General features: G+C 38.3%; 1 long non-coding RNA gene across 2 annotated transcripts; it reads right to left on the bottom strand.

Annotated features, from left to right (window-relative positions):
• Window positions 1-2,699: 2,699 nt before the first annotated feature.
• LOC133155444 (uncharacterized) lies at window positions 2,700-3,639 on the bottom strand. 2 transcript variants are annotated; one of them, XR_009714673.1, is made up of 3 exons: window positions 3,239-3,639; window positions 2,872-2,944; window positions 2,700-2,776 (listed from the first exon to the last, which is right to left on the bottom strand). It is a non-coding gene; the product is annotated as an uncharacterized LOC133155444 (long non-coding RNA). The 2 variants fall into 2 exon arrangements; XR_009714674.1 differs by having other exon boundaries at window positions 2,872-3,639.
• Window positions 3,640-5,589: the final 1,950 nt, after the last annotated feature.

Below are 5,589 nucleotides of genomic sequence, written 5' to 3'. Positions count from 1 at the left end.
GTGTCTCAGAGCAAGATACCTAATGCTGCTTTCCACTAAAATTAGAAGTTCTAAACTCTAAGGACACAGATGTCATGAATGTCAAATGTAGATTATATTCATTTTCCTACACATTCTAAGTGTGAATCTATTTGGGAAAAGAAAAAAGTGACCAAAACAAGCTCGGTTTGCTGTAAGCATAACTATTATTTTACAGCAAACCACACTCTCATCCTTGATTGTACTGTTTATCAGGCAATTTTTTGCGTGGACTTTCAACTACACAGTTTTCCTGAATTCATCCCACATTGTTGATTTCTAAGTCATTATATTACTATTTAAAGGGGAAGAAGTCACGTCAAAAATGATCTAATATAGGTGCTACTATATGCCCCTACGAGTCTAAACACTGCTTAACATTCTGTTGTGAGATATGAATTAAGTATGAGGGCAATCAATTTGACACTTGCTATTATAATAGTGATTAGATTCCCCCATCAGGATTTCTTTTATTAATCCTTCAGGACTTTTGGAATTTAAAGACAACGTGATTACCGGTAAATTTGCGCAATCTTTCTCTATGTTATGGAAATGATGAACTTTCCTTATTGTGATGCCCTCAAAGATATGACTCAGTGGTGATGTGATGGGTGTGACAAGAATCTGGTTAATATTTACAATAGGTAAGCAATAAATATATGCCTGGGCTTGTTCAAAATAATTGTTGCATCAGAATTCTTTAGAAGTATAACATGAATAACGCTGTATCATCGTCATGTCAAGCATCCTAATTTCCTCCTCCTCCATTTTATGGAGATTACCAATAGCAAGTATGATTTTTCTGACCTACTTTTAACTCATTTGGGCCGATTCACTTCCCCTTGGAACGTATCCTCCTTACACTGTCACTCTAAACCAGTGCTTCTCAATTATTTTCTGTTACGCCCCCCCCTGGCAAGAAGAAAACTATTCGCGCCCCCCCTCCCCACCGTGACTATCCTAACTTGTCTTGTAAGTCGTAAAATGTTGCTTGTCGCAAACGTGACAGAAGTAACAATGAGAGCGCCACTGCACCCTGCTGTAGTAAACGCGCAATTACACTTTATTCTAGTACTGCCAAAAAAAAAAGCCTGTTCCCCAGGGTCACACGCGCCCCCCCAGGAATAGCACCGCGCCCCCCTTGGGGGGCGCGCCCCACTATTTGAGAAGCACTGCTCTAAACGTATGCATTGTGTGTACACGGCAAATATGACGTCGTAATATGTCTATACCAAGCAACGTATATAACCTCTGGATTCTCTGAAGATTTACACACCAGTTATAGCTTCAAAAATTCTAAATGAACTAAATTATAACACAATCAGGAGGAAATGTATTACAACCCGCCATATACTCAGTGTCATTTGGTTGGTATAAATAAATAGACTACCAACACAAGGTTTACTTGGGGGCAAAACGAGAGACAATGGCGCTCTTCTGTCCTCATTCAATGCTTCAACTGTCCTCCACTCTCACATACACTTTGTATTTCCCACTACGCCACTATTGACATACACAAGTACACTCGCATGGAGTCACGCACACACTGTCTACTGCCACTCACTCCTCACATATGAAAGACTCTGAAAGTGAATGTGTAAAGATGTAATGGGAAAAGTAGTGCACAAGTGTGTCTGTGTGTGTGTGTAGAACATAAGATCATGTTTAAATCACAGTTTTAGGCCTCATTTAAATAGATGAAACATAATGTGCCTTAAATAAATTATTTATTTATCCAGGCAATGCAAATGAGAACAGATTCCCCTTTACAATGCTGGCATGGCTGCAGACAGCAGGGTAAGTAAGCCAATACGCATAAATGCACAACAAACTACAATGTGATCGAGATAAATTACAAAAACAAAACATACTACTTATGCAACTACGACTACTACTACTAGTATTACTACTAATACTAACACCACTACGACCACTACTACTACTAATAATAATATGAATGCCCCCCTAAAGAAAATATAACCTAGTTCCACCAGTGCTTCCCGTCTGAAATGAATTTACAAGGTGTGGCCCTTTATTACTCAAACCCAAAAAGGTGATGTCATCAGCAGGTGAAACCGGTTTCACAAAACATCCAGGAAGGGTTCAAAAAATATAACTTCATTAGCTGCACAATTGAGACAATCATATTTTAGTACTAAGATACAATAAGACGCTAACTGGTGATAAAGGGAACTTTGAGTGGAAGGATTGTTTGCGAGCTGTGAATACAGCGGTCGGACAGACCACATTTTATATTGAGCTATGAGTCATAGAGGTGGTTATATGACTGTGCTATCGAACTGTACACAAACACACCGGCAGGGTTGGTGAGTCAGTGAGGAATGCATGCTATGTGGGTACAAGGAGGGCTGAGGGTACGGCATGAAAAAAGCAGCTGGGACTCTTCATGCTGAGGCTTGACAAACTCAAAGGAATGTGCTATTGCTTCGTCCCGTCAGTACCATGTCAATTTTGAACAAGTCAAGACCCAATTTAATGCGTTTCCTTCTTTTCAATAGCACTGTGCACACAATTTGCAGTTTCTTGTCCATGACAATGTTCAGATGTGTCTATACATGGGTACAGAATGGTTTGTATTACTTCTGCTATTACACATAATAGGTAAGAATTAATTTTCTGGGGAAGAGATGAACCCCCCCTGCCTGTACACAAGTCGGGCAAACAGCTCATAACAATTTAATATGAAAAAGGTGAGAATATTCTTTGACTTTGAAGGTCAAATGTGGGTGATGATTGACTGCAACAAACACACAATGTGGGTCTGAGTTAAGCAACCATGACCCAGTTACATTCATGAACAGTGTAACAACAACAGCATGTGACTTCACTCACGTATATGTCGAAAATCTGACGACATGAAAAGTGTAAAAATGCACAGACTGCATTGGTAAAGCTTCCTTTTCATCTGGTGATTGTAAAAACGGAAAATTAAAAAAATGTCAGTTCTTTTTTTAAGAAAAAAATAATTTACAGTGCTCTTTACATAATCTTGATGGATTGTTACTACCCAATTTGATCTTAATCTATTGATGGCATTGATAAACAGTTAAAAACAATTTAGGACCGTGTATAACAGTTATATTGGACACTATGCAAACTTGGAACCTATGCTATGAAGATTTCTGAAAAAAAAAAAAAACACATACAAAATATTGCCGTTGTTACCAGTATGTGACAGATGAAGGGAATAATGTATTACCTGGCCAACTTCTTTGTTTGTTTCTACCTCTCAAGGCAATTCATATACTGTACGTGACAGGTGCCATGGACGTGGTGCTTTATAGGCCTCTGGAACTCAGTTTGTGACGTGCAAGATTTGACTTTTGCTTATCTGTATCACAAAGCTATCAGTTCAGATCTTACTTCGGTTTGAAGGTAGTGAGAAAGAAAACACCCCACACCCGTCCGTCACGTTTTTGTGTGTTACTACCACAGTACATTTCCCCCTCCTGTTGTGATGAGAGTGTCTGCACTGTGTGTGCAGTGTCAAACCGCAGTGACTCACACTCACATGATGAGGAAAAGTACAATAAAGAACTACGTGACTCAAAACCACAGGGTCTTAATTTGAAGAAACACCCGAGACTTACTGTTTAATTGGTAGAATATTCACTTCATGGCGGGTCAGCCTATGATTTAAGCTACTGCTCAGACATGATGAATATGTTCAATCTGGAACTAGATTAACTAATATTGTTTTATATTCTTCTTCTTTTGCAAAATGTCTACATTACAGACAACAGTTTCTGGGTTGGAATCCTCTGCCTTTGGTTGCCAACGCTTGTTTTTCAAGCAATAAAAATATCTCATATGACATGAAGTAAAACAGTGTTATTTTGTGAGTGACAATCTTCCTACACCAGTGACATCACATAGCTCAGGTTTGGGTGACTGGAAAAGCTGCAAAGATGGCTTTTATTACTTAACGCACTACTCCTCATTCTATAGCACAAATATGCACAAATGTACACAAATGGTCTTGGGAAATATTATTATACTACTGATAGCTCCTTTCAATTTTAGCTCACATAGCTATAGCTCTACTGGTCTATTTGACCTGAAATGGCTTTTGCCCAGCACATTTTCATTTCATGTTAAATATTCCAGCTGTAGTACTCTGAAAAATTATTAATTCATGAGGAATGACAGTATGCAATGAGCCGTAGAGAGTTTACACTAAAAATACAGCGTAGCTCTGCGTTTGATTTCCTTCAGTGAGCCAAAATGTCAGCCACATAATTCTCAGTCAACATCAACAGTGAGACGATGTTGAGGGAACCTCGTCTTGGAACTTCTGTGATGCAGTGCCTTCCACTTGACATTTATTTGCAGTATAAATAACTCAAAGTGATGTGTTTTGATATGAATATACAGTACGTAGGTATGTTCCATCCCACACATACACAAAATTGATCAAACAATGCGATGGAAAATGTTATCTTCCTCTTGATTGTGATGATGGGCTTTTGGTCACACTGTTATATCATGTTCAAAAATACACATCAAGAATTTTAATGACTAATATCACATCCATCATCAGGCCAATACCACACGTAACTACGCATCAGGAAAAGCTCATTTTCTTTTTTGATTTTTTTGCAGAGAGACGATGACCGACCGTGACCCTTGACACACTCTCCTTTGACTTCTGGGTGCTTACGTGGCCGTGCAATCATACACTGGTGTGTTTTGTTATATCAGCTTATTCCATTGCTACAATAGGTGAGTATGAGAACTTGCAAAAGTTTGTCATTATAAAAACACGTAATATGTATATATTTGTGATTATTAAATGTTTTTTAATTGTTCCTAAAAGTTGGATGCTTGAATGAAGCCTGCCGCTCACTGGAGCTACTTGCTGGGCGTAGAAGTCATTTGAGACTGTTTGCTCAGCAAATAACTCGCTGTGTGTTTTCTGCCTCACAAAGAGATGAATAGATAACATGTTCCATATTTTTCGCCTTGTGACTACTTGAGCTACAACTTGCCCATAGGGTAGAAATTCAGGAGGCCAATCAAACCATATCACTTTCTCACATGATTTAAACTAAGTTGCTGTTGCAAACAAGATAATCGGCTGATACATGGAAAGAGTTTGTCTTTTTATGACGTAACATCTTCCGATTTTAGAAATACGGATACGTATGAGCAGGCATTCAAAGTAATACATTATGTTGCCACTGCCTTCAACTTTGTTCATCAAATCAAACAGCAAAATGTCTTCTCCTCAATGTAACAGGTGACAACTCTGCCATGGCACCATCATGTGATCTCTCTCTCTTAGTGTACTTTAACAGCTTTTACCAAATTGTAACGTCACGTTATGATATTATGTTTGTGAAGTCAACAACATTTTTGCATCTGTGGTCAAGGTCAAACAAGAGTGAATGCAGTGGAAATCCAAAGGTCGAATTTTCTACTAAACACTGCCAACGTCATAAAACTTATATCTACACAGGCAGTCACATTTTAACATTCTAACTGTCATACAAATTTAAAGACCAGTTAACTATTGTTCATTTCATAAGAGATAAAAACCTATAAACCACT

This window comes from Syngnathus typhle, linkage group LG6 (genome assembly GCF_033458585.1).
Source record: "Syngnathus typhle isolate RoL2023-S1 ecotype Sweden linkage group LG6, RoL_Styp_1.0, whole genome shotgun sequence".
Classification (NCBI taxonomy): domain Eukaryota; kingdom Metazoa; phylum Chordata; class Actinopteri; order Syngnathiformes; family Syngnathidae; genus Syngnathus; species Syngnathus typhle.
The sequence above is the reverse complement of the archived record's forward strand: the minus strand, read 5'-3'. Positions and strand labels throughout refer to the sequence as shown.